Below are 25,603 nucleotides of genomic sequence, written 5' to 3' on the forward strand. Positions count from 1 at the left end.
ACACACACACACACACACACACACACACACACACACACACACACACACACACACACACACACACACACACACACACACACACACACACACATTTACATGTGTAGTTTATGTATTGTTTATCATAGAAGTACATTACTTGACATTTATTCTATTTATCCATTTCTCATGTTTGCACTAAGATGAGCTATGTGCAAATAGCGGTATAAAGAAAATAAAATAAATGACATTATAAAATAAATGTTAGTACACATTAAAGATTGTTACACATGGCTGGATATGAACTGTCACACCAATGAACCTGCAAAAAACACGAAGGATGTCTTATCCTTCTTTACCACAGAAACAGCTTTGCAGCAGGAATGCAAATCATTGTATATACAAACAGGTCCCATTTCATCCACAGTATTAACAAGACACAACACTTGTACAATCTCAGTTGTTTGTATATGTGTTAATTGCATATTTAGTGCAATGACTAACCACACAACCATTTATGAGTATTGCTTACAGCAATGCAATGGTATCTTAACTTTGTATTTTGTTCATTCTTCTCTTATCTGAGCAGTGATCATGCAGTTACATGCAGTCTGTAAGGCATTTTGTATCATTCTTTAAATGTATGAGAATATTAAATGACAATAATACACAATTTTCAACAAAATCACTGGACATTGGATATTAGTGAACAGAAACTGAGAAATGTGTGCTGCTCACTTCCATTTCAAACCTTGATACAATTACTTCTCCACTTTTTAAGTGTATCCTGGGTAACACACCCACTACAGGTAATGGAGTCTGAATTGTTGTGTATTCCTTCTCCCTCCCACTAACCATTCACAGTTACAATCCAGTAGCAACAAACATTGAGGTAGTGTCTACACTGCAGTAGTGCCTACATTATTTTCCAAACATTTAGTATTCAGCATTCCTAATGAGTTCACATTTGTATCTTCACTGTGCTCACAGGCAAACATATACACCATAACAAGATAACTATGTAGCAAGGGTTCTTGAAGTTGAGAGGACTTCTGTATTTGTAGAACACAGAGGATTGACATTCCTTTAGATTTATCTGCACAGAATGCTTCTGATGTTGCTAAGGTATGCTTGCATTTTTCAGTTACAAGCTTGATTCATTCACATGTTATGAAGAGACCTGTTATTTATATGTATTAGGGGATCAAACTGTTGTCTATATGCGCTTCTTATACTTCACTCTTGGCATTGGCATTTTTGACATGTATTGACTTTCACAGATACACAGCCTTATTAATTGTCATTATGAGTGTTATTGTTAAATTTTTATTTTATTTATTTATTTTACATTTGTTGACCGGGCTAGTCTAACTTGATACATGTCCATTTTCAGTAGAGGCCCGGGGAGCTAAGCTCCACTTTAAACTAAATAAATCAAGATAGAACAAAAGTCCAAAAAACATATCTAAAATACATATACATGAAGATTTTCTTCAACAACTTGAATTATACAGAACTAAAATTATACAGACTGTGACTACTGAGTTTAACAAGGCAAGGTACAGTACTATTACCATGGGAAAGTGATTGATATTCACCATAAGTATATTGGGTAGGAATGTACCTTTACAATGATGTATATAGGTTATAAAAAAATAACACTGAGAAATAAGAACATTATTAAGTATATGTACATGAAGAAGTAATTACAGTCATAGTGAAAGAAATAGTTGGTCTATATACAAGGTGGAAGACGTGCTCACTGCAGAAAGAATGTTGTAAAGAGCATACTCAGTGATAGTTCCTTGGGACTAAGATACTAAGAAGGGAGTGAGGGATGAATTTATTAATTCTGCAAAATGAGTTATTGGAGGAGAGTTATAGAATAATGTTATACTGGGGGGGGTGTTAGTCAGGGTTAGTACAAGGACATAGACATTGTGGTGTTTTTAGTTGAATTTTTAGTTGCTTTTTAAAGAGTGGTAATGATGATAGAGATGTAAGTTTAATGGGAAGCTTGTTCCAAATCTCCCCCACTGAATTAGAGAAAAGAGAATCACCTGCCTTGTTGTGGGATTTCTGGATGGTAACCAGTAGTTTATTCGCTGAGCAAAGGGTAGTAAGGTTTGTGTAGGGGGAGATGAGGCTACTGAGAATAGGAGTATTTCTAGGCTGGTACAGAATCTTATGTGTAATGGAGAGTTGTTGAAATTCTAGCTGGTTATTTAGTTCTAGCCATCCTAGAAGTTTGAGATTTAGACAGTGATGAGTTCTAAATGGGCATCCAGTAGCAAACCTGGCAATATTGGTATAAGAAGTGGTCCATTTGTTTAGGTTGCTTTTGGAAAGATTAGTATAAATGGGTGAGGCATAGATGAGGGTGGAGATCAGATGGGTCTGGGCAATAGTAGATCTGGCTTCTGGGGTGAGAAAAGGTTTTATCCTATACAAGGATACAAGCTTTCTGTTTAATGTTTTAATAGTGGCATTAATATGTGAGTCAAAGTTGAGGTTGTAGTCAATCAGTACACCTAAGAGTTTGGTAGTTCGGTCAGGAGCTATGATTGTACCATTGATTAATGTAATAGAGAAAATCTATTGGGGTGGATTTAATAGTTCGAGTAAATAGTAATAGTTTTTTTTTTTTTGGCATTTTGTTGTTGGAACCAGTGTTCTACTAGGTTAAATACTGTTTGGGTGATGGACTGGAGTTCAGATGAAGTGGATGCTTTACAAATCAAAGTGGAGTCATCTGCGTATTGTATGCAGGTAAGTAGAGGGCAAATTTGTAGAAAGGTCGTTAATGAATATGGAGAAGAGTAGAGGTCCCAGGATAGAGCCTTGAGGGACACCAAGGGTAATAGGAAGATGTTTGGATAGGTTATTATCCCAAAGGACAGCCTGCTGTCTATTATGCAAGTAGGACTTGAACCATTGTAATGCCTGTGTGTCAAGTGAGAATGAATTGAGTATGTTGAGAAGTATTTGATGGTTAACCATATCAAAGGCTTTAGATAGGTCAATGAACAGAGCAGAGGAGAGCATGTTATTGTTACGATGTTTATTAATGCAGCCCATAAAGGATAGGAGAGCAGTGGTGGTACTGTGGAATGGTCTAAAACCATGTTGACAGTCAGCTAGAAGGTTATTATGGAGAATGTGGTCAAGAAATTGTTGCTGGATGCATTTTTCCATGATTTTGACTAGTGGTGATAGTAGGGCTATAGACCGAAAGTTAGAGAGTTCAGTTGAGTTACCACCCTTGTGAAGTGGGATTATGTGAGAGATTTTCCAGAGTGAAGGAATGGAGCCTTCAGTTATGGTTCTATTGATTAGGATAGAAATGGGATAGGCAAGAACTTTTGCAGCAGTTTGAAGGTATTCAGGTGGTAGGAGATCTGCTGAGGGAGTACAAGGTTTAAGTTTATGAAGTAGAGTATAGATGAGGGCTGTAGGAATAGGTTTTACGTGAAAGGTAGATGGTAAGGTTGTTAGGGAGGATAAGAGGGTAGAGTTAACTGGTGGTAAGGTGTTAGCTAGAGATTGGACAGTTTCAGTAAATAAGGTATTGAAAGCATCAGCAATCTGGTTTGGAGAGTTTAGAGAGAGACCAGATGGGGTTGGTGTTTTGGAGTGGTCTGGATGTAAAGGTTTATTTATGTCTTACCAGAAGCTTTGGGGTTGATTATGGTGCTTTTTCTGGAGTTTAAAGAAATTGTTTTTTTATCCTGAACTATTGATTTTTTGGTGGCATTTCTTAGCTGTCTAAAGTATTGATGATCAATTGGGTCTTTAGTGTTTTCTCCATTTGGATCAGATTTTATTTCTTTGTAGGATTTGTTGTCTGGTTTCTTTAGTAAGCCATGGGGATGCTTTGCTTCTAGTTCTTGTAGAGCATGAGGGGGCATGGAATTCAAGAATTTGTAGGAATTTGGAGTTAAAATAGGATACTGCTTCATCAATTGGCAAGTGCCTTAAGGGTGACCAGTCACAGGCTTGAAGTTCTGCTTGAAAGGTGGCTGGATCAAAATCATTTTTGTTGCGGGTGATTTTAAAGGTAGTTTGGTTTGGGATAAAGGATTTTTGTCTAGATAAATAGGTAAGTGAACGGTCACTAATATCATCAGGAAGGATACCTACTTTGTAAGAGAGAGGGTGGCTGTTAATTAAGATCCAGTCTAATATACTTTCTTTGCAGCTGGGTTTATGGATTCTGGTGGGGGTGGTAATAGTTTGAGAGAAGCCATAGAGGTTTATATGGGTTGTGGGTTTATGAGTGGAACAGGTGCTCCAGTCTATATTAAAGTCACCGAGTACAATGGTTTCCTGAGGGAAGGATGTTGAAAGCCAGCAGAAGATACTTTCTAAGATGCTGATGTTATTGCCTGGGGGTAGGTAGGAGCATATTATGAATATAGATTTAGTAGTATTGAGCTGGAGCTTGTAGAGAAGAATTTCCACATTAGTATCTAGAGGTGGTTGTACTAGTAAAGAAGTGACCTGTAAATGAGATTTGTGCAGTATTGCTACCCCACCACCCTTTTTGTTAGTTCGGTCTAATCGCAAGATATTGTAACCAGGTGGGAGTATGTCATTGTCTTTTGTAACAGGTTTAAGCCCGGTTTCTGCTAAGCATAAGATATCAAAAGAGTGTGTATCTAGTAGTGAGTGTAGTTGGCTTACTTTACTGTTAACACTCCTTAGATGAGCTATGAGTAGAGAATTTGGGGTTATACAGGGAGTGAAGGGGGGAGAGGGGTGTCTCAGTGTATTGCTATCTGGTTCTGGGTTGGGATGAATGTCCCCATGTTGGAGAGGATGTCTATAAGGACTATATGGATGCTTCAGTAGTTTACTGCAATTAAGTTGTGATTTCCTATATTGTATGAATGTAAAATGGGCTACTCTGTGGTATTTAGGTGATAGATAGGTTGAGGTGGATGTTATGTTAGAATGGCTTTGGAATTCAAGCTCATTTATTAGTAATGTTTGTTTTAGGGGTTGGTGAGATGACGTGAATTGTAGGCTTTTATAAAAGGTAAGGGTATAGGGTATAGAAAGGATAGATAGTAATGAAAGTAGGAGAGGTAGTTTTATACATGTGAGTGTATAAGTTAAGGGCATGGTGTAGGAGATTATAGAATGTAGTTAGGAATTAGAAGGTAGGAGTAGAGACAGTGTGGAGTATAAAAATATGTAAGAGGTAATTGAGAATAATTGTCAGTATGGGAGTGGGTGTGTAGATGGTAAGTCTGTAATGAGTTGTGGATAGCTATTGGATAGGAAGGAGGGGGTGTGGCTTTGTAATTATAAGTGTAGGACCACTGGCGGTGGGTGGGAATTGGGGTAGGGTAGGGGAGCGGAGTGAGCCTGCAGGGCGAACGGAGCAGGTTAGAGCAGGTAAGTGAGAGTCTACAGAGACAATCAGAGAGCAGCAGATTCCTGGGGCATGTTAAGTATATCCAGGTAAATAAAGTGTGGTAAAGCAGGTGAGAGGTAGAGAATGTTGGTGGAGTAGAAGGAAGAAAAAAAGTATAGCTAGATAGTGGGAAGAGAAAAGGTAACAGCAGAGTGGTACAGCAAGGAGATTAGCAATTAGTCAAGGGATGAGAGCTGAAAAAGTATTCATAGCAGATATTTGGGAAAGTGGAGAATGATGTATAACTCTAGATTGGGTTAGGGTGCCACCTAGTAGGCAGAAAGTATAATACAGCAATGGTATATGTATTAGAGATAGCTAGAAAAAGGAGTACAGATAAAAGATAGCAAGGGGAGAAAATAGCAGATTGCTATTGGGGTTTAGAGGAGAAAAAATGCTAATGCTTTCCCTACTCAATAGCTTAGTTTCTCTTGGTACTAGGTAAGGTATAAATACATAATACAAGGTCCAAGGTGGAACATACTTTCTTAGTCCTTTTAGTAGCTGGGAACAAAAATAAATGTGCTGGGGCAACAGGTTTCTTTGGCCAGACGTTGCGATGGTTGAGACAAAAAATCAGAAAGGGGTCCTGAAAGACCAAGCAGGGCCCTTAGTACAGGATAGGAGGTAGAGAGCTAGGATGAATAGAAAGATAAAAAATTAGGTGTTAAGACAAACAATTAATATATGCTGTACTATAAAAGCAATCCGGGTAAGACACAGGTATTTTCAAGTAAAAATAAACTATTTAAGGATGCAATGTTCACTAACTTAAGTTAGCATATTCAGATAGTTGCAGAGACATAAGATAAGCAAACATTTATATACAGTCACAGCTGAGATTCTCTTTCAGTAACAAATTCAAAGAGCAAATAAAATGTAATTCATACAAATCACTGTTCTAGCAAAGCACTACTAGGAGTTAATGTAATTACTCAGGATATTTTGGACTAGTTCCACAGAATAGTGTGCAAGTAACAGCCACTTGATAAATGTATGTTTCACCCACCGTGTCGAATGTTCACAAGATTAAGTGAGCAGTCCTAGCTTACAGGACAGGTGCCAATTATGATATAGCTTTTTAAGGTAAAATAAGGTTCACTCAGCAACAAGTAAATGGCCAGGATGATATACAATGTCTTTCTTGGGGGGGGGGGGGTGCTATTAGAATAAGCAGACCTAGATTACTGGAGAGTTACCAGCAGGAGTGCTAGACAAGCACTTGTTGTTTAAGGTCAGAAGGTAACTCTCTTAATCATGTAAGCATTTCTAATAAAAAAGTAAATTAATCCAACATTAGAGTGAGAACGATAACTCAACTTTGCTGTATAGCCAGAAAGGACAGACAAGCCTAGTCAACGAGGATCGCTATTTGGAATAAACAGCATTCACTTACAGGAACGCTTAAATAGGGCAGGGTATACAAGGCAATTAGTTATGAACTTGGATAGAAATAGTTGGTATCTGTCAATTTAGGGTTACAAACCTTCATACATCAGGGACAAAACTACACAAACAGAATAAAAAGCTACAAGAAAAGTGAAAAATGCTGGTAAAAAACACCTGGGCATAAGCGCTATTAGAAAAAAACTGTTGCGTCCTCTGCTAGGACCGGTTACCTTACAGTCCTTTCTATCTTATTTCATTGCAGTCTAATGTATTATATATGTATAATATAATGTATTATATTGTCAATGACACAGGGGTATAATGCTTCTAAAATGGCTCATAGACACCACCAGAGGAGTGCTGGGCACAGTGAGTAGTGCCTAGGAATTATATACAATACATTTTTGAGTTGTACACGTGTACGTATTTTGCGAAAATTGTGTGGGAAGGATTCATAATAGGTGAATTATGTATTATTCCTTGGATTCTACAAACTATCATTTTCCTGTTTTTTGAGGGGGTGGAGGAGCGAAGTACTACTGCTGTGTTTCCACATCACCATTTGAGTTTCAAGAGTTTTTTCTTGCAGTTATGTAGTCATCCTGGTATTTCCATGTGTGTACAGGGAAAATTTTATGTAATCAGTGGCATGTTGTAGCATAGCATTCAGGAATTGATATAGGATCCTGGCTGCTGATGCCTGTGATATCCCCAGCACGTGCACTGTTGGCCTCTAAAAGGTTCCTGTCACTAAAACTCTAAGTGCTACACATGCCTTAGTCTCCACAGGTTTTGGTGCTCCTTGGATTGCCTTTGGTCTCAGTTGTGGCCAACAGAGGTTGCAGAGTCCCTGTAGTGTGTCTCTATCCACACTGTAGCACTCTACAATTTCCACATCATGCAGACTGTGGTAAGTTAACATGGGGTCTAAATAACCTTTTCCTTCTTGGCTGAGGTCTATTTGCAGCAGCCGCATAGACTTGTGCCTGTTGCACATACATATGTATAACTGCAACTGCAGCCCCTGACAGCGTTTTTGTGTAGAGTACCTTCTGTGACTGTATGCTAATAAGTTTTGGAATTCTCTTGGAAAACCCACACTGAGACTACATGATTGCTTTATAGCTTGTTGAATAACTGCTCCTTCTTAAATTGGCTGATTAGCATACAATTCAGCTACTTATGTTGTAATTAGCATGTCACAATGTTTGCCATGTTTGCACAGATCTGCACACTGTGTAGATCTGCTTACTGAATACAAACCACTTGGCTACCATGTGTGCATCACATCATGGTGTGAACAGTGTGATACGAACATGGTTTTAGCAGACTGCATAGGCTTTATTGAATCTGCACCACAGTCTTTTTCATACTGCAGCAGAACTTAGATTGAAAGACCTTAGGGTCAAACCTGCAACTTTAACCTATGTTCACACACTAACCCTGACACCTACCTGACTAGCTCATCCATCTTGCCTGAGATTGTATAGAGAAATTCAGATAAAAGCATCTGAGGCATAAATGTGCAGGGATGAGAAACTAATAGTGATCATGGCCTATGCTTTACAAGAAGTACAACATGCTGTGCATTTATGAAAATAAAATTGCAAGCATGAATGCACATCAGCACAGTGGTCACAACACAAAAATATACCTTTCATATTCCACATTCTTTTTGCAGAAATAGACCAGTATGTTCAAAGAAGTAAAAGAGGTGCTTTTGGCAGAACATTATGGATTATGGAGATATTTGCAGAAATCCAATTAATAACGAGTTGTAGTAAGCATGTTCAAACTTACTGTTAATATCAGTAAGTAGATATGTGTAGCAGCATTTTGAAAACTTTTAGATAGACACAAAGATCAGAATACAATGAGAGCTATCTTCTACATGGATTTGAATCCACACTTAGCCAAGGTATATGCACATTGGCCCATTGCTTTACAGGATGAGCTTACAGCCATCACACATAACTTGTTAACAAACTACTACTGCATACGTGTACCCATATTATTGCAGATAACCAATGTATACAGAAACATCCAGCACATAAATGCTATAAGCCCCCATGCTCCACAAAATTGCCAGATATCATCATCTTTTATTATGTAGAAGATATGTCTAGACAGCTGCACATGCAATGCTCTTGTGTTAAACAAATGTGACCTTAATAATACTTTTCACTTTTGTAAAGCAGACCAGACTAACAAAGTTATTTATGAGTTAGAATTCTCTCATAGACAGGTAGACTAGGTGATGCTGTGGAATTATTATCGGTAACAGAGTAATGCATAGTCATCCATGGCCTAGGCACTACAGGCATTAGTGATACTCAAGCATACTGGATGTGTGAAATGATGTTCTTATATGATGAAAAAAAGCAACATCTAAAATGTTCATTACTATGTACATGATAAACAGTAATGAAATAAACCCCAGGGGAATCAAACCCATAATTACAGGGAGAAGTCACATTGCCCTCTTAATTACCCAGCTGAGCTAGTTATCAATACAGTTATGAAATGGTTTTAAAAGATATGTATTTGATATCTGGGGCATAGCTATATCTCTGAATTCTTTAGGATTGTTCAGGTATACATAAGATTGTGATGCTTACTGTAGGTCTTCAGTGACTGCCTCTGCACCTTGCGACCCTTCAGTGAAGCTCCTCTCTAGCCCTCTGATGCAAATCATCATAGCAGTGGCAAACCTGCACTCCAGTCCAGTAGATTCCTATATGTCATTGATGCTCCCTCAAAATGCAGTCGCATATATCATTCATTGTGAAGTTCTGTGGTCTGTCTCTCTTGCGATACTTAATTCGGGCATAGATGGTCAGCCTCTGGATGGTCAGTTCCACAATCCAATTGGGCATTCAGATATATCAGAGCTTCCTGGAAGTAGCCATTATGATGATATTGTTGAGAATGTTGATATATCACAATTCAATAAATTGCTCACTGAGATCCCACTCAGTTTACAGGTAGCAATGGTCTGATCTGTAACTGTATCTAAATCACTATTTAAAAGTGGTGCTTATGGTATGTTATCAGATCTTTGGAAGACAACAGGCATGCTCTACCTGTGATCTTGTTTAATGATACCTATTGGTTATTTGTGCAGAGCACTTTCCTGTTAAACAGAGTTGTTAGTTGATGCAATGAATTTCGAGAACTTATGCAGAAATGCACAGATAGAATTCTAAAACCTTGAATTTTAATAAACCTCATTAATTATATATGGTACAAATGGGACATATTTAGGGAAAATTGTGTACAATATAAAAAAGTGCATGTGACTTACTGGAAGGTTAAAGGATTGACCTGTATGTATACAGATGAATACATCTGCATCACTAACAAGCACTAGTTTCCCATATGCAGTTGTACAGACAGATGTGAACATAAGGACATATTCATGTATTTTCTGTATATATTGTTAGTGATGTACAGAAATCTGTGGATTCTGACATTATCCATATGTTGCTATGTAATATGAATTTGTATTGTTTTTCTGGATATTTCATTGATATGTCTTAAAACAAATAGAACTAATGATTCAATCCAAAATATTTGTGTTTTTTTCTGCTTACTGTTTACTGTCTGTGGTCTGCTTATAGATACAAATGATTTCCAATGGTTTCTGTAAATTGTTCAAATGATAATTTTCAGAAAACTTCTACTAATTTGGATGGCATTCACTGCTCACTACTGATTGTGTTGATATAAGCTCATGTATAATATTTAATGTTCATATGCCTACTTTTTTTACACAAGTTGTCTCTTTAGTCTGAAATTGCATTACCACTACAGCCATCACACATTTCTGTTTTACATATATGTAATGTGTAATATGTTAATGTGAACTGCATGCAAAATATGTGACTTATGTGGTACAATGTTGTTGTGTTTGGACCTCCACTATTGTGATATCCATGATGTAAGGAATTCAAATCTCACAGACACCCTCTACAGATATCACAACTTATGTTGTTGTTCCAAGTGTTATGTATTCATGCATTGTTTTCATAACACATATGTTTTAATATGTCACAGTACTACATGGCATAGGGACTATTTCTTAGATTGTTTGGCATTGCACAGGACGGCAGAGAAGTTAAATTGGTATAATCTGTCCACATAATCATCTCCGTATGTGGGCCCCACATTAATCTAACCAATTACATATAGCTCTGTTTCAGATGGCAAACTGACATGGGGTGACATTTTTTCCGCACAGGAAAATGAAATTATAATAGATGCTCTGTGCCAGCATGGACAGAGACTCCTTGGACAGGCAGGAAATACAGTATAGAGGAATGATGACTGAACTAACCTCAAAACCATGATTTATGCTGTGGGGAGGTCACAATAGATCCCTTAAGGCCTGTTGCTAATGGTACTGACATGATCCTTTATGCAGTCAACAGGGTACACAGGTATGAGAGGTTGAGAGATGCCATCGATGGTGACCCACCATAGACACCCTTTGATGAGATACCAAAGTTTCTTGCATCATTGCATACCATGAGTGGGATAGAAGCAGGTGTTTCAGGCTGCACGTGTATATACATGTAGAGTAACTCACTACATATTACTGTTGCATACATATTCATGTATTATCATTTTTGTGTGGGAGAAGCAGAGTTTCATTGTGCACATGTGTCTACACAGGATGAAATGACCAATGTAAGTGTAATGACGTGCAGCCATACAACTTCAGTACATACATAGCAGCGCATCCAATGTGTGTAATGTTGTCTGCATTTATTCAGGCAAGTCCATCAACTTCTGCACAACAGCATGACATGACAGATGAGTGCCTCCATATAGTGTTACTATGACCATTATCTATTACTGCCTCAACCTTTTGTCATTGCAGTACTATATACTGTCATATCACATTATAAAATACAGATACATCTTCTGGGGACACGAGCATGCAGGTGCATCTACAGACAGAGCAGGTATGGTTCCCCAATATGTTCATAGGCTGCAGCAATGTGTAGCAGACCTCTGCTTTATGAAATATACTTTGCTGTTTTTCTACACAGGGACAACAGGTGCACCAAATGTCACATGAGTATCACCATATCCTGTTACTGTGTTGTATATGTCTTCATGTGACTAGGCACGTGGCTGCATACTAGACTGTGTTTGCTTTGCCTGTACTTTCCCAGTACAGGGTCCACATTATCATAGACAAACTCCCCACATCATGAGGGTGTCACAGGTATGGTATTACTTTTCTTTCATGCATGTCATTGCTCTTATTCCTGTTGTTGTCCTCCAGTAATACTGTGTCCTTGTACCCTTGTAGCAACATCACCATCTCACACATGAACAACTCGTATGTGAAGTATTACCTACTGTATGTTTTCCCTCTGTTAGAATGGTATCTGCTGACAAGGATGTGATTAAGATGTTGTATTTATGCCTTTGTTTCCCTACAACAGTTGCATTTCTCCCCTTGTCTCCAGGTTGGTTTTGCACAAGGACATGTCAAATGTGGGTTATGCTTGTATTCCTCACAAGCCGTGTACGTTGCATATGTAACAAAATTACTAAATCTCTAATATATAGGTTATGTGGTCCATACATGGACAAGATCTCCTGGTAAGTCATTATTATTTGTAACACTGTAGTGAGATATATGTAGCATATGTCAGTAATGATACACAGCATGTGATATAAGCATGTTTTCCTGACCTGTATCATCTGTCTCTTATTTTAGAATGTCCACTGCCTTTACGCTCCATTAGCACATCCACTGATCCTGATATGGGATCTAATCAGTTGCAGTATTGTAGCACAGGGCTCATATTTGGCGATACAGTCTGGCTGAGATCGTGACAGTCAGGTGGATGAAGCTGTAGTCTCAGATGTGGAGGAAACCTTGTCCAGCCATTCTGACAATGAGGTGACATTAGATGGTGGACATGATGAGGCCTGTGGAACACAGCCCCATACTGAGTTTGCTAGTGATGTTGACACAATCCCACAGCATGTCAATACTGCCCATTGCAGTAGATGCAGGCATGTTACTGGTGTGCATGGACATGTGTCAGAGGGTGTCCACCTTCTCCTACAGTCAAAGGTATGTTCCCATTGGCATCATGACCTGACATCTGTGCATTTGTCCATACCATGGATCATGATGCACACCAGCTGGGTGTGCTGCATGAAGAACAGGAGCACCGACATGGTGAGGTCATGGCAGCACTGGCTGCACAGAATGAAAGCATGCTGTCTGTGGCATGGTCCATTGAATTTCTGGCTATGGCAGAACTACAGCAGTGCCTTAATATAAACAGGGTTCTGTGTGCCCTGAATCTGATTAGCCAAGTGCCAGATGGGAGAGGCAAGCCCCCTCTCAGCAGAACAATCCTTGCTCATCAGGCATCAATGTCTATGCTACAACATGCACACATTTCTGCTGCTAGCTCATCAGACATGGGCCCAGCATTTACAACCATACTGTCAGCTTGTACTCATGCTCTTTCTCACAGTGTGTCTCCAAATGCTGGCATTACCCCATCAGTCTCCTCTGTGGAGCATTCTAGGCCAAGTGTTTCCATACATAGCAGGGGAAGACTGGACTTCAGTGTGATCCATCAGTGTGGGCACCCTAGACTTTGTTAGAGTAACAGTGACAGTTAATCCAATCTGTACTGTAGTATTAGTCTCACCATATGGTGATGATGCAGATCACTGACAATCTAATCTGTCTGTGGTTGCTGTGAATTCTGATGTCATAAGAATTTGTCATTTTACTAACCACAGATGACTCCATTTAGTACATTACTCTTCACCCATGCTTTACTTTTATATATTTCTTGTGATATTGACAGCAGTTATGCATTATGTTTTGAGTTGATTTCCTGTTTGCATCTTTTGATAATGGACAGACAGGAATGTGTTTTTCATAGGTATATCCATTGTTGTCTGCCATACAGGCATGCACCACTATGAGCCTGTATGTATCCATACCTCTCAACATGGAAACATCAAAAATCTGGACAAAGTCCCATGACAAATAGGTAAAAATCTATATGCTCATTAACATAAAATTTGCATACATAATTAAGTAACCCCACTCACTCCAATGGGATTGTGGGATACCAACTGTCAAATGCAAACTGAAGAACAGACAACCAAAATATGGCCCCAGAGTCCCCCTGCAACCATTCCAATGTCCCAATTACTTGGCTATTTCACCCCATTTACAATAAACACTATAATGTGCATACTGCTTTACTTCTACAATGTTTATTTGGATTTCATTTAAAACTTTTATTTTACATTTATAGCACAAGCACTAATAGACATCTGCTGAACAAAGCAATACAGTCTCACAATGAAAATAGATTTAGCATTAAAACTTCTCTGCCTTTGAAACTCACATTCAATGAAACATCATTGAAACCCACATTCAAAGAAAATGGATCCAGCCAGTGGTGGATAAAGATTACCTTTGGGCTATTTTCAAATCATAGGCCCTTGCACACGAAACATACATGTGTTTTTTGATACACCTTCCTGACTGAATTAAATTATATTCTTTTTTTAATACAGCACACTTGTTAGAGCGCATTTCAAATTTATTGTTTTGAATATTTTTCTAGTAAGCAACGAAAGAAAATGCATGACCAATAATGACAAAACTGCCCAATTCAGAACATTTCCAGCAAAAAAGTCTAATCAAACTTCTACAATCCACCAGTATTAGTAAATATGCACAATCTCTGCAGAAGAAAATTCATCTAAATAATTCCACATTAAAGATATCTTTAACTAATGAAGAGGTTGCTGCTAGCAAACAACTTTATATTTCATTGTTTCACCTGCAAGTAAAGTGTCTGCTGCCCTTGAAGAATAAATTGCCTATGTTACATTAAAAAATGATAAGCTAGTAATATTTCAATAGGGAATGAATGGCAAACTGGTAACAAGTTCATAGTTACTAGGTATCTCCGCCAAAGGAGGACATTCACAAAACTTCAGCATCCACCCCCTTTAAAAGTACATCAGCAAACCAACTATATACTGTGGGAGTAGCACCCACAGCCTTTTTCAGCAAGAGCAAGTATACTACCTGTTGTGCTACTAAAAATGCAAGTGGACTTTGCATAAGCAGCAGTAAACTTATCTTTCCCTGAAGAACTGTGCAGAAAAAGAAACCAGGAAAAAGCCAAAATGTATTGGGGGGACAAAGGCCCATAACCAGGGACACATTTTAAACATTGCTTGTATAGTCTTAGAAAGTTGCAAGAATAAAATGTGTTAACATGTGTTTCCTGAAAGGTAGGAAGACTGAAACTTAAATGGCTATCATTATTTAGTCAATTCAGTTTTCACTGACTTGTCAGAAAACCACACATTTCATTTTACATTTGTTTACAGGGAAAGTCCAACTTGGAATGGAGCCAATTTTCAGCAGGAGCTCCAGACACGTCTTTGTATCATGGCAGAAAACCAGAAGACCCAGAAGAAACCCACACAAACACACGGAGGATATTCAGACTCCACACAGAAGATACTTGAGCCGAGACTCAAACCAGAGAACCTCTTGCTGTGAGGCAACAACATTACCACTGCCCTGCTACACCATCTGACTTTTAAGAGGAGCCAAGCAAAAGTATGAGCCAAACATTGTAGACATTCTGTGAAAATTTGTACCTAAGGTACAGGGCTTGAAAATGAGTAACCCTAACCACTAGGTATACATAATTGGGGCATTTTACACACACACACACACACACACACACACACACACACACACACACACACACACACACACACACTTCCAAGCAGCTTGCACAGCAGAAAAGAAGCAGCTTAATTCAAATGTGGCAGAAAATAAACACACACAAGTTAAATGAGTTTTTACTTTAGTTGCTAAAGTGTTGAGTTTTTACTTTAGTTGTCCTCCTTACCTGGAGCAGCTAGGGAAATGCACACATGTCTTGGATGCTACATTTACTGCTGGTGACCCAGAAACAAAGTACAGTGAATCCCTCAAGGCTTCAGCCAATTTTCACAGGCTGGCAGGTTGCTGATGTCATCAAGCATGCTTCTGCATGTGATATCAGTCCAAAATGCCGGAAAAAAAGCTAGGAAATTATGAAATAAAGGGGTGTCACTCAGGAACTGTGGCAGCCCATTATTTAGACCTCAAAACCAGTAAAAAACAAGACATTTTGTATGGTTGAGAGGTATGATGTATACCCATGCCTCTTGTGGCCTGAATTGATGATCCATGTTGTGATACATTTGTATATGTTCATACTGTTCATAGGTTCATAGGTAGGTACTAGGCTATCTGCCCTAGGGCCCATAGAAGCCTAGCCAAAAAATGTACCCTGGCTTTCACCACCCAAGAAAATTATTTTCCTGTGCCCCTGTCGAGCAGAGCCACAGAAGTGATCCCCGGGGTTAATTTCCCATTTCCCATCCAATCATCAAGATTTTTCTTGAAGAGTGCTAATAAGGAGCTCTGTTTGACATAGATAGGTAGTCTGTTCCAGAGTATGGGAAGTCTTTGGGACAGGAATCTATCCCTCCAGCATGTTCTGTTTATTGTGGTGACAAGGTTTAGGTCCCCAGAGTATGTAGCTGGAATGGGTTGGGATTTCGTTAAGTGGAGCATGTCTAACAGCTCTGGGTTTGACATAGCTTTGTATATTAGGCAGAGATTGCCCCTGAGTAGGCGATATGTGATGGAGTAAAGCTGCAGTTTTTTTAGACGGTCTGCATAGGGCATCTGTTTGAGGCCAGTAATACTCTTTGTGAGGTATTTCTGTGGTCTTTCCAGTTGTTGTAGATGTCTTATGAGGTACATACCAAAAGGGGTATTGTACTCTATAATGGGGTCTAATGAGTGATGAGTAGAGGGGAACAATGACCTCTTTTTTTCTAGATGAGATTCCTTTTGTGATGAGATGAGCCACGTAGAAGGATTTCTTGAACACTGAGGCGATGTGATTATCAAAGGAAAGACTACTGTCCACCTGTGTTCCAAGGTCTCTTATCACATTTTTGGCATTAAGTAGACTACCAGCTATGTGGTAGTTCATGGGTACAGAGTTTTTACCAAAGGGGATGACAATACACTTTTTGGCATTGAGCTTCAGGCCATGGCTTTGACACCAGGTATCTGTCTCAGTGAGGCCCTTTTGTAGGTTGCCCATATCGTTAGGAGTTTCGATTATGGCTCCTAGTTTGCAGTCATCTGCAAACTTTGTTAGCCAAAGACCTTCTGTGTTGGCCTGCACTTCAGAGAAGTAGATACCAAACAGAAGAGGGCCCAGGACTGAACCCTGTGGTACTCCACTTGTCACTGGTCTGATGTTATTAGAATTATGCTAGTATATCTGATGTTTGATAGTGAGAAATTTCCCCTAGATGCAATCTGTGCTGCTGTGGTGGGGTAACATCTGAACATAAGTATTTAATATGTGTACTTCTGTGCTTGTGGCTTGTTATTCCTCAAAAGTGTAGAAAACAACAACTGAAAGCACTTGAAAGTACCCACAAACACCGAACAAGTGCTGCGAGCCAAAGGAAACTGCAAACCACGAGTCCACTTCAAATCATTTAATAGACAGCTCCACGGACCATCCACATTAACGCAATTGCACAGAATAAATTCCCAGCGTTTTCATCCAAACACTTGGACTTCATCAGACAATGTATTTCCATTTAATTAATCTATATATATTAAATTACTAACCCTCCAACCAATGTAAATCCCCCAAAGACATTCAAAATAAGCCTATGACCCAACAAGCCTCATTAATATTAACATTGAGTTAAAACCTGACTATAAAGTGCGTGTGCATAACATTTAAAATGTCTAAATATGTTAAAAACCTATGAACATGTAAATATATATAAATACAATACATAAATACATAAATAAATTTAATTACAAAAATTCATACGAACATTATAAAATAAAGTGCTTGTGCTTACTAGTATGTTTAAACATAATGAAACATCTCCCTCTACTGTCATGATTCAATATTGCACATAACATTCCATGAACACAATAATAACACTTCCTTTGTACAAAAATGAAGTTAAAAACTGACTAATATATTATTCAAGTATACGTACTTTGCTTAAATATGATTACATAAATAAATAAATAACATGTGTCATACATCAAATCCTATCACTTACTATTCTATTAAAAACTACTAAATTTTATTAGCCCTTATTTTTAATAAGGATGATATACTCAAATAATCATTTATCCCTGGTTTTTTACTAGTCTCCAGGTACACCTGCCACCACAATTCCTTACTCTCCAAAATCTCTTCCCAAATACCACCCCTTCTATCCTTTTCCACCTGTTGTAACACGAAGAAATAAAATTTGCATCCTCTACATTCTTTACTGTGCTTAAATAAAGCACTAGTCTCTTTCCCTTTTTGCATATCATATACGTGTTCATAAATTCTTTTCTTTAATTCTCGTTCTGTTTTTCCCACGTAATATGAAGGACACTTATCACACGTTGCCAAATAAACCACCCCTTTTGTATCACAACTATATTTGCCTTTACTCTTAATTAACATATTTCTACTATCTATAAATATCTCACTCTTATTACTAATGTATGAACATTGATTGCACCGGCCACATTTATACGTTCCTACTTTCTTTCCCTCCACATCATTCTTCCTATAATCCATGTCCTTTTTGTTTTCTAACATGTTTTTTATACTTCTTGAATTTCTAAAAATAATCTTCGGTTTGAAGCAATTAATACTTTCTATATCCGTTAAAGCAGCAAATTTGTCCCATTCTTTGCTTAAAATGTTTCTTATTCCCATATTGTAACTATTATACTCAATTATGAGATTTTTATGGTACTGATTTTCCTCAGTCACCCTATCCTTGTTTTCTTCTCTTATTGTTTTAAACTCCATCCTACCCATAATTGGTTTAAATCTGTCTGCCCTACCTATTTCCACTTCCCTTCTAATATCATTTACAAATTTCTCTGGATATCCCCTTTCTATGAACATTTTCTGCAATATGTTACATTCGACCAAAAAGTCTTCATCCAGGGTAGTCATCCTTGATCCCCTAACAAACTGCCCTTTAACTATATTACGCTTGCAGTGTAGGGGATGCGCACTTTCATAATGCAAATAGGAATTAACATGAGTTTTTTTCCTATATACCCTGGATGAGAAAGACTTCAACATGTTATTTTTGACCAATTCAATGTCCAAATATTGTAGGACCTCATGATTCATATTGTATGTAAATTTAAGGAAGTTAGTAGTTTTTCCAATATATTCAAGAAAATCATTAAATCTTTCTTGCCCCCCTATCCAAAAAATAACTATATCATCTAGGAATCTTTTGTACAACATCCATTCCTTCTTGAACTCTGATTTTAATATGTATTTTTCTTCCCATTTGGACAAAACGATGTTAGCAAATGTTGGTGCACATGCTGCACCCATGGACACCCCAGTCCTCTGTTGAAAATATTCTCCATCAAATAACAAAAAATTGTATTTTAGGACGGTGTCCATGAGTGCCACTGATAAAATCTTGTCTTCTTGTGTCATAGTTTTGTCCAAAAATACACATTCCTCAAACCACTTCATTCCACTGATATGTGGTATGCAGGAAAAAAGATCCACTATATCTATAGTTATGAATATTAGGTCGGTGCTGTAACATTCAGGTGTCAATTGTTTTAAAAAATCCCATGAGTCTTTCAATATCACTCTATTACTTGTCCAGATATGCTTAGTTGTGATATCTATGTATTTTGCTAGGGGTTCTGTTTTTGACCCTCCTGCAGTGACTATGGGTCTTAGGGGTGGGTCCATCACATTTTTGTGGACTTTCGGGATTCCGAACATAGTGGCCATCCTAGGTTTTGTTACTGTTAGAAACTTGTGTAATTCAGGTTTCAACACTTTTTCTAGCACAAAATCATTCAGCATGTTGTCTATTCGAAAATATGCCACATTTACCTCATTTCTGGAGACTACTGAATATTTAGTTTCATCTCTTAATATCGTGTTCATCTTTCCCTCGTAAATTATATTGTCCATAATGACGACACCCCCCCCCTTATCAGGTTTCATCACTCTGATAGTGTCCTCATTAATTAATTCTATTAATGCTTCTTTTTCATCTTTATTTAAGTTATTATCATAAATTTTCCCATTATTGTTTTTATGTTCAGATCTTATCCCTTCTTCCAAAATTCTTTCAAAGTTTCTTAACTGAGGTAACAAGGGTGGATTAAAGGTAGATTTCTTTTTCAATTTGGAAACTCTATTATCACTACTATAACCATTATTGCTTGTCAAAACACTCAAATTTATTCTTCGCATAAACAACTTGGTATCCAGAATTGTGGTGGCGGTGTCACCCTTTGAACTAGGAATAAATTTAAAACCTTTACTGAGTAGTTTAAAATGGTTGACCTTAACCTCAAAATTACCATAATTGTAAATTGAAAAATCCTTATATGTGTGAGTAACCTTATTTACAACATTAATATCATATACTTCATTTCTGTCAAAATTCAAACTATTTGAAGAGAGGGTGTTAATCAATACCTCCCCCTCCCCCTTCTCCCCCCCCTCCTGTAAAAATTTTCCTTATAATTATGAGGCTTGTATACTTCTTCTGTTTCCCTTACTAAGGGAGGAAACTCTTGGTCATAGGTAAAATTGTTCTGAAAATCTGAGTGACTATAAATGGGTTTATTCCATTTCCTATTGTTAACAAAATTATTAACATTCTTTTTAGACAAGTTAGGTTCTGGATAGTTAGTCCCATTTTCATATTCCATGATGTCCCTGTGTAGTTTACCTATTTTACGTTGCATAACCACATTACATTTTTCATCAATTTCATGCCTAATATTATAATATTGTTGCTTCTCTTCCTTAATACTAAATATTAGGTCATTTTTGATAGCTCCATCCATTTCATCAATGTCTTTAGTCAGACACTTAATATTTCTTTCATTTTCTTCCATTATTAATTTAATAACATCTAAACCACATTGATTAAAACCTTAAGCAAATTTTTATGAAAAATAGAACCACTAATAACATTGTTTGGATATTTACAGATACGCAGACCTTTTGGAACAATTTCCTTTTTTAAGCATTCTGATAAATATGCATTTTCTATATGTAACGCTTTTGAACCTAGTCATAAGGCCTTTAAGCTTGTCAATTTTAACCACATAAGTCTCTCCTTCTTGTCTGTCCAAACCAACATATGTGTCAATACCAAAGTCAATATTCTTATTCAACCAGTCTCTGGTGCTGACATGGTTAGAACAATCAGTACCTTTACTTAGATCCGTACGAGTTGGTTTCTTCCGTTGAGCTCCTACAGCTGTTCCACGGCGCTCATTTATCACTTCAAACCCTTCCGATTCCACCCCTAAGATGTTTGGAGTGAGTAAAGGATTAAAATTAGTTGCTGAACCCTCGGAAAAGTCGCCGGCGTCGTCATCATCTTCGCCCATAAGCTGCCTCTTCCGTTTACTTCGACCATTGTACTGCAATACCTCCTCGGGCTCAGGTTCACCGCAACCAACCTTAGCTTGACTCCCTAACATCCTGTGGCAAAGGGGAGTGAGTAGATCTATGAGCTCGGTCAACTGTCCAATCAGCTTCCTTGATTGGCCGAGCTCCTCCGATGCTTCCAAACTCATTGCTGTCCTTTTCTCTTTGAGAAAGTTTCCCTTAGCCCAGAGAACTCACGAACCAGTAGAAAACAACAACTGAAAGCACTTGAAAGTACCCACAAACACCGAACAAGTGCTGCGAGCCAAAGGAAACTGCAAACCACGAGTCCACTTCAAATCATTTAATAGACAGCTCCACGGACCATCCACATTAACGCAATTGCACAGAATAAATTCCCAGCGTTTTCATCCAAACACTTGGACTTCATCAGACAATGTATTTCCATTTAATTAATCTATATATATTAAATTACTAACCCTCCAACCAATGTAAATCCCCCAAAGACATTCAAAATAAGCCTATGACCCAACAAGCCTCATTAATATTAACATTGAGTTAAAACCTGACTATAAAGTGCGTGTGCATAACATTTAAAATGTCTAAATATGTTAAAAACCTATGAACATGTAAATATATATAAATACAATACATAAATACATAAATAAATTTAATTACAAAAATTCATACGAACATTATAAAATAAAGTGCTTGTGCTTACTAGTATGTTTAAACATAATGAAACATCTCCCTCTACTGTCATGATTCAATATTGCACATAACATTCCATGAACACAATAATAACACTTCCTTTGTACAAAAATGAAGTTAAAAACTGACTAATATATTATTCAAGTATACGTACTTTGCTTAAATATGATTACATAAATAAATAAATAACATGTGTCATACATCAAATCCTATCACTTACTATTCTATTAAAAACTACTAAATTCCTCAAAAGTGTGTCAGATGTTGCCTTGTTGCCTGAGCCTGGACTTGCGGTTGCACCCGCCATCACTCGTGCCTATTTCTTCTGCCCCCTATTTCCTCCTGCTCCTCCTCTGATAGCTGCTGAATGTCATTTCAGGCATCTGCAGTTCCTGGGTAGTTCACCGACACCTGCAGCTGGAATACCACCATGTGCTGTTGTTACCATATTGTGAAGAATTGGGCACACAGTAATCATCTGTGCTGCCTCTTCAAGTGTGTACAGGTATGCGCATCATAATGTCTAGAATAGGTTTTATCCCATGGAATGTTAAGTGCTGGGGACATTAAGCGAATGCCCTATACTTTGTATTGTGCTTCTCTTAAGGTCCATCCATTCACATTTACATCCACTTAGCACTGTATGGACGTAAATGCAGTTGGATATTCTGTGGTTGGATGTTATGTAGAGGAAACCTGTACTGCAGTGAACGCTGGATGTGCCCAGACATCTGAACCTAGCTTTAAATACACCAGAGACATGCTCAATGGTATTTTATGCTTTTTTTTCATGCACTCTGCTGTAGGCTCCTCTGCAGTTCTCTGTATGGAGTCATTAGATGCAACTCGATAGGATAGCCAAAGTAACTTGTTGTGGGGAGTAAATGTATATGTCGTCATCGTGGATAATGTCAACAGGGATGCTCTTAGCTTACATCCTAGCTGTGTTCCTGTACTTACCCAGTAGTAGTCTATCAGGTATTTCACCTCACTGGAATGCAGTCCTCACATAACTTTTCCTCCATATGGCAGAATAATGAACAATTCCGGGGTGTGCCACCATGATGTTTGTTATGCTGCCATCTGGTACACAGCCATCTTGGAATTTCAGGGATGGCCAGCCCTTTCTGTCGATCTGTCTGTCTGCTTCTTGGTGCATGAGGGTCTTAATATATATGTGAGTGCTGTCTGTTGCACCAAGTTTGTGTGGGAAGTTTGCAAGGTTATAGAGCTGGTGCATAACAGTTCTCAATGCCATGGGGGTTATGCCTGTGGGGCTATTCATCTACCTTGTTGCACATTGCTGTCAGGAAGTTTTACAGGATATCAGTGGCAGCTGTCTGTGACACTCCTATAGCATCTTCCATGTGTCTTAGGAATGCCCCAGGTGCCAGTACATCTAGGTTCAGAAACACTTTTGTTTTGAGAGAGATGAGGTTGCCTCACAATGTCTGCACAGATGTGTGCAGTGCACATGTTGCACACTGCCTGCACCATCTGTCTGTATAGGTGGTACCTGTCAATGATTTCCTGATCTGCAAGTTGGTTTAGTTGCAGCCTTGCTGTCTGTCTAGTTGGCTGCCTTCTAGGAAGGACAGCCAGATCCTTCTCCATAGCTTGCCATACTGCAGCCAGTTGTAGTTCATTTACTGCATGTAATGTGTTTTTTTTTTGTTTGTTTGTTTTTTTTTTGGTATTTTTATGGATTCCATAGGATTTTGTGAGAATAGTTTCCATTCCTTTTGTTGCAGTATGGCATTTGCCAAGGATTTTGGAAACAGAGTCAGCACTGCAGTTTGATGCATTTAAGTTGTTTTGGGTGTTCACAATGTGTTTTGGAATCTGATGGGTGTGCACATAATCTATAATTATCCTACACTAAATTGTTAAGTACTCAGACTGCCTGTGGCATATCTTCTGAAATTACATGTACAGCTGGTGTGCTGAAGTCTTCCTTTGGCATGCTGTACTTTCGACAACTATTTTTTTTGAATCTGGCCCAGCTTTTTTTGAGTGTACTAGGGTATCTAAATAAATAACACTGTTAATGAGTGTCTCAAACCCATACAGTCATGAATAAGAAATGCTATTACTATGCTTTCCTGCATACCTGCATTTTTGACTCTGCTTATTTGTAGAAAACTTTGGGACGTGCAGTTGGACAGTCATTTACGGCTTACTACTCCTGAATATTTTTCATTACAACAAACTTACTGATACTAACACATATATACATTGAATCATTATAGCAGAATATCTGTTGAGTGAATGAGAGCAGTATGTAATATGTGTTAGGGTGTGGAATATGGCAGTTACTGAAGGCATCTGGGGGTGTTATCTAATTTCTGTTGTCCTCTGGACCGTTGCTCCCACACCCTACAATGAAGGTTGTTCTATCAGTAGTGGATCTACACTCCGTTTCTGAAGATACTGGGGTATCCTTAGAGCTCCCACACAATCTAGTTCCATGCATTGATCTGTGCACTGACATGCTGCCTGCATCCTTTGCTCATGTCCCACATAAACTGTAAGCATCTGGAGCATCTCCTCATCAGTCCAGCTGGACAATCAGACACACTGTTGCCGTTTTTCCATTAACAACATCTTGAAATTGTAGAAGAAGTCTCTGTAGAATACAGTGTTTAAATGTTTACTGAAGTATCACACAGTTTGCAGGTACCAAGGATATGATATTAACATTTATCTATATCACATTTTAAAAGTGCAGTAGCAGACTATTGGTGCATATCTGGCATGTGTTTCAGATGTACAGAGTCACTGATAATATTGAACATTTGTGCGGGCACTGTACACTTATAGAATGTTATTGGTTAATGCCCCGAGATTCATGAACTTACATGAGTGTCCACTGAGTCAGTTCCAAAACACTATTAATATAGCTCATTAATTATGTATAGTGCAGATGGTACTAAATAGCTGTTTGCACTGAGATAACCCATCTACTAGGTATAGCTTCCTGACTGAAACTAAGCATAAGGTAAGCTGTCATGGGGTTAGCTGTTTGTGTTGCTATTGAGAACTACTGTGCTTAGTATTGCTCTATGATGTTCAAAATGTCTTGTGTGCACCTTGTAACTCATAACCAAGTAGATTGCAATGTGAAATCATCTGAACATCAATATGTCAGTCACATGAAGTGTAAGAGTGGCCTTCCCTTATATACATGTATTTAGATACATGCCCATCATTGTCAGGGAGGTCTCCTCATATACAGAAGCATGAACACAATCTCATCATCCCCAGAGAACTGTGGATATTGACGGACTTAGCCCATTTCTGCAGAGAATGATAATTATAGAACTGTTTTTGCTGAAGTGGCAGTGATGTGGTTATTTGATCGACTCACAACTGAAAATGTGCACATTAAACTGGGCTCTAAACCCACTTCTACATGTATGAGATATCATAAAATATGGAAAAGGTACATGTAGGCTTTACATTTCATGACATGTACTGTCATGTATGTTTAGTATAGTTATTGATATATGATGGCAATGCACATGACAGCTATTGTTTTGTATAGCAATATAATGTATATGGGAGCTTTATATCAACAAAATTA

The sequence above is a fragment of the Protopterus annectens genome, chromosome 7.part0 (genome assembly GCF_019279795.1).
Source record: "Protopterus annectens isolate FY-2018-M chromosome 7.part0, PAN1.0, whole genome shotgun sequence".
In the NCBI taxonomy this organism is placed as follows: Eukaryota; Metazoa; Chordata; order Ceratodontiformes; family Protopteridae; genus Protopterus; species Protopterus annectens.